General features: G+C 38.9%; 1 non-coding gene across 1 annotated transcript; it reads left to right on the forward strand.

Annotated features, from left to right (window-relative positions):
- Positions 1-1295: 1295 nt before the first annotated feature.
- Positions 1296-1405, forward strand: LOC141570234 (U6 spliceosomal RNA). The gene has a single exon (XR_012494245.1). It is a non-coding gene; the product is annotated as a U6 spliceosomal RNA (small nuclear RNA).
- The last annotated feature ends 4252 nt before the right edge of the window (positions 1406-5657 follow it).

Below are 5657 nucleotides of genomic sequence, written 5' to 3' on the forward strand. Positions count from 1 at the left end.
CAAGTTTGAACAGATAGTAAAGGAGTCCAAGGAGTAATTTCCCCTTGCATCATTCGGGCAACAAAATATTTCCAAACTGTGCTCTGACACTGACTTTGAAATATTTCTCCCTTCCTGTTTGCCCCCACCTTCTGAGCACATATAAGCATGCTTGATTGAATAGCCCACTGGAAAGAGTTAAAGATAAGGCTGGGGACACCTGCTCTTAAAATGGTGTTTGTGGTTAGTACCCCTTAACAAAGAAATATGATTCTTAGGAGGGCCAGTGAAGGGCAGATGAAAGAATTGAGGGAATATGTGGGCTGCAACATGAGGTCAAACTAAGAAGATTAAGACTTTTAGCCCACGGAGAGGAAGGCTGCATGGGGAGATGATCAAAGTCGACAGAGCCAAAAAGGCATCAAATATGTTTGTGTTCACCAAATTCCAAAGTATGAGAATGGGCAGGGTGGACTCTTTGAAGCCTGAAAAATGAGAAATTTAGAACAAATAGAAAAAGCATTAGTTTACACAGTGAGTCATAAACTTTTGAAATAAGTCACTCTCAAGATATGGTCTGGGTTGAAAATAATAAAGGTTCACAGAAGGTGTAATATATTTATAAGTTGTAGAGACCCAGTGGTTTTTCGAGAGTGAATTATACTTCCTATGGTACCTCTTTGGTTGGTGCCATGTAGGGGAAAGAATGCTATGTTTACTCTGCAGGTGATCTAATATGACAAAATTTATGTCCTTAAGGGGGAAACACCTTATTCAGTCATATGCCTTAAAATTTTTAAGCAATGGAAACAATTTCCTCACTATGCGGGATATCTTGCTACAGGAAGACTCTCCACCCCATTGTGAAGCCCCATGGTTTGTCAGTTGCTGGAGCCTATTTTCACTAACACAATGAGGTTGGGGTGGGAATGAAACAACTGTAATGGTAGATGTACTGTGTAACCTATAAACTGATTGGGAGGGCCAGAAAGGGAAAAGACAGGAAGAGACCTCCACTGTTGCTATTAGATACCCCAAGTCCCATAGCGGTGAGGAAGCCATGCGAACACTCCTCAGTGCCACAGGTGGGGATTCCTTTTTTAGGAAGGCATCACATTTCCTCCTTCTCATCCCTCCTCAGTCATGCAAAAGGCTGGCAGTTGAAGTTGACACACAGGGGAACAGTGCATCCTGGGATGTGAAGTCAGCCATAGAAAGAGGTAGAGATAAGAAGGGACATCAAAGCAAGGGTTGTTCGCCTTCCTTAAACTCTTTCTCAGATTCTAATAAAATATATCCATAAATGAATTATTCTTGTGCTCACTTTGGCAGCTCATGTATACTAAAATAAGAATGATACAGAGAAGATTAGCATGACCCCTGCATAAGGATGACATGCAAATTCAAGGAAGTGAAAAATATGGATATTTTTCAATATGGTGATTACCAGAGGGGAAGGGGGCTGAGGGGAGGTTGAAGAGGGTAAAGAGGGTCAAATATATGGTGAAGGAAGAAGACTAAACTTTGGGTGATGAGCGCACAATACAATATACAGATGTTGTATTATAGAATTGTACACTTGAAACTTATATAATCTTTTTAACCAATGTCATCCCAATAAATTTAATAATAAATAAATAAATAAAGCATGAAAAGTTCTTTTAGTAATAGTACACCATACAGCAGAATTAAGAGTTGATTCTTTATCAGCCTATCAAAATTATACTGTGTAAATGGCAGAGTCATATAAGAAGTTTAATTAGAAGCTTGTTCTGGTTATCTATTGTTGTGTAACTAATTACTCAAATACGTAGTAGCTTAAAGCAACAACCAATGAATTATGCTCATGGATTCTATGAGTCAGTAATTGGAGGGTTGCTTTCTTCCCAATGAATGGGGCCTCCAAATGGTTGGGGGCTGATTATCTGGAGGCTTCTTCACTCACATGTCTGACACTTGGGCTGGAATGATTTGAAGGCTGGGCTCAACTGAAAATGTCAACCATAGAGGAACAAAAATCAAGCTGAATTCAGATTTCATCTCAACAAATCTAACACTAGGTGATGATAGAGTAATCTCTACAATACAAAGCACTAGGTAATAATAGAATTATGAGGAAACAAGTCTTAACCGAAGTATTCATCCAAGATTTTATTACTGTGTGAAAGCAACAGAAAAACATTCTCAAATATGTAAGGATTCAGAAAGTTATTGAGTGTTTCACACAGGTATGATTTCTGGAAAGGTATTAAAGATACGTTAGCTGATGGCCTCTGAAATGAGCAAGTGCACTTTACAAGAAATTTAATAATATTTATGTGGATTTCAAATTTCATATACAATTAACAAAGGCTGACAAGCAGTTAGGGGAGAAGCAATGGTGATGCCCCCAACTTACATAAAGAGGAAGGACAAATGTACTGTTTTCACTTCTAGAAAGCAAATTGAAAATGGGTGGAACAGAGTGGAGAAAACTCCAGCCATAATATTTGCAGAGGAGGTTGAAGCTGAGAAAAGAGCCAGCTTGCCTAGAATATTCCAAAAAGAATCTAGACTTTAACCTCAGAGATAGCAGACAACTGCAAGAGTGAGAATGAGTTCGCAGAAAGCAGAGAATTGAAGGTTTATATGTAAAAACCTGTTTAGATAAGGGCACACTCTACTTTCTCCTTCTGGAAGACTAGCAACCAAATATTTTCCTCGAGGCAAAGACAACGACAGCAACAAAACAAAAACCCAGAGGGTTCTTTTCTAAAGAAATTGAACACATATTTTTGGGAGAACTTGGGCTTTTAGTGTGGGTGTTATCACCCTGGAGTAAAGCCCTTCACATTCTGTCATTTAAATGGTCCATAAATAAAGCTGGCTCTCATCTCCTCACTCTGTCACCCTAAAGGGAAGCCTGTGAGTTGATGAATTTTGCTTCTAGTCAGCCTTATGTTTGAGGACATTCACAACGTGGAAGAGAAAGGGAAAGATGATCATAAAAAACTGACCCCTGAAGAAACAGAGAATTCAGGGAAATGAATATAATTTGAAAATGAAAATGATGACTCTACTGTCCTCAGAGAGAGATATAAGAAGATATGGATGCTATTGTCTCCCCACAAAAGAAGAGCAAGACACTATGGAAATGAAAAATACAAAGAACAAAGAAGAACACTTGGAAATTAGAGAGATGATTGCTCAAATAAAATATTTTCTCCAGCAGAATTGGGAGGAAAAGTTGAGGAACTCTCCCTAAAAGCAGCCCAACAGGAGAACATAACAGCAGAGAAAAGATAGAAGTCAAGTAAGGTGAGGACTTAAAAGTGTCCAGTGGATGGATTTAGCAAAAATCAGGCCATTGGCCATCTTGCCAAAAATAGTTTCAGGGAGCAATAGAGTGAATACAATATAAATATCCAAATGATGTAATTCTGTTTGGTTTAAGAAGATCGGTTCAGTGGTTCAAAGTTAGTGGAAAAGAATCCTACTATCTCATCCCAAACATAAGATCCTAATTCAGCTGTATAGTTCAATGGATAGTGACTTCATAGTCTTCAATTCTCACTCAAAAATTACCTACTGCATTATTTTTCACAGGTGGGTGGTAGTGACCTTAGGCCAGAAATTAGCTGGACCAAGGCTATTCAGATTATGAATTTATTTTTCAGGATTCTAGGTTACATATCATTAAAGATCATAACGGTGTGGATATTATTTAGTTGTAAATTAGTTATCTCTACTAGAGAAGGACATGTTGAGTCGTTTGATTAGTTTATCTATTACCATATCAGAAATCGGTACCTAATTTCTTATATAAACAGTTAGAGAATTCTCTGGGGGTAAGCATTTTGTTTTTCTGTACATAAATGAATAAATTCAGATAAATATTGGAAGACAGAAAAGATGGTGGTAGGTAGTAGGAAAAATGATCCATAAACTACAAAGATTTCCATGAAGTATTCCTCGACCCTAAAATACTACAACACCACTATCAGCACCCTAAGAAAAGTAGTAGCTTGCTATATTGATATTATTAATAGATTTTGAGGGGGAGCAATGTTGCCTTCTAGGTAAGAACTGCCTTAGAGCTCATTGTTTAACTACAAACGAAGGGTTTCCAGCTCTGCCATACTCTTTAACTTCGTACCATTGGCAGGAGGCAAAATGATAATGGGTAATAGCTAAAAAAGTCACTTTTTATATAGCAAGTAAGCTTGAGACTTTCAGTCCCGTAAATTAAGTTAAAATGAATGGCTTCTGAACAGCGCATTGGGTGACAGCAAGTTTATAAATGTTATGTCTCCGGAGGTGTTCCAGTAATAGAAAGTTTGGGCAGAATAAGCTTTTTCTGTAACAGTCTCCTTGGAAAGACCAGCAGTCTCCAGAGAGATTGGTTAATAAGTCAGTTACCTGAGTGCTGAAAATGAAATTGAAGAGGTAGGGGAATAAAAAAGACTTTGAAGGAGAAAAACGTCAATTCCGCCCATTCAGTGCTTCTACCAGAGTGATAGTCAAGGCTGGCTGTGGTTTTCCTCTAATTGCAATTTGTATGATGGCCCCCATAAACACAGGGATTTGTGTTTTGGTCTTACAGAGCTGATACAGAGAAGATGGTGGAAATGAGATTTAGGCTTGGTGCTGGGAGAAGGCTGGAAATGGCCTTCCAAGGCCCACCAGGTGTGCCATCTGATTGGACAGCCCAGTGTGGGATATGGTGTTGCTGCTATGAACTACCCTTGTGCTGTTGCCTCTGCAGATCTCAGCGGGAATTGAGGTAATGGTAAGTGGTGTGTCTGTCTGCTAGGCTCTGACAGTCATCCTTAAAGGAGCATTTTAATATTCTCACAGAAAGCTGCTCTCAGAGGAAACGCAATTAATTGGCTTCTGAAATGCCTTGACCTGTTGAGATCATTGAACACGTGGTGCTATATAAGTTCACGAGCAGAATGTTCGTGGCTGTGTATAAGAAAGAGCATCTCCTTGACAAAGGCAGGATTATTGGCCTACAGGTTTGTTTTCCCCTCGTCCTTGGGATGGGATAAGGTTCTGAAGCAGGAGGAAGAGAGAGAAGATTGAGGTCTCTTCAGATTTCACAGGCCACCAACCCAGCAAGTTTCATGGTTTCATTTTATACACGTAACCCTACATATGTTTACACATAGTTTCTCCTATTTTTTTCTGGTAACCCAGAAGTTAATAGTGCTGTTGTTAAATAAATGAATGTATTAATTTTAATGTGAAATGATTTTTGAAAAAGCAGTAATGTTTTCTCAGGAAAGCTTCATGAAGTATTCATTTTTCTATCACCATGTCGTAAATCTATTTACCAGTTATAATCACTTTAAGATTCAGTTTGCTCTTTCGTTGTTATCTTGAATGAGAGGTCAAGGAGGCGGACATGATATTTTATCAATCTCTCTCTCGCCGTCTGCTCTCCTTTCTCTGCTCCAGTGCCATTGCCTGACCCAGTTTAGACTCGCATCCATCCCTCCTTGCCTGGACCACTGCAGTAGCCTCCTCCTAACTGGGATGCTTACTTGAGCTTTGTTGCTTTGCAGATCCTCCATACAAAAATGATAGGTCCCAAGTATATATCTGATCATGTCAATTCCTTCTATGGTTTCCAATGCTTAGCAGAGAATATCCAAATCCCATGCAAAGCCATTCATAAATTTCTTGTGTATGTCCTT

Source organism: Rhinolophus sinicus, linkage group LG02, assembly GCF_036562045.2.
Source record: "Rhinolophus sinicus isolate RSC01 linkage group LG02, ASM3656204v1, whole genome shotgun sequence".
NCBI classification, from domain to species: Eukaryota; Metazoa; Chordata; class Mammalia; order Chiroptera; family Rhinolophidae; genus Rhinolophus; species Rhinolophus sinicus.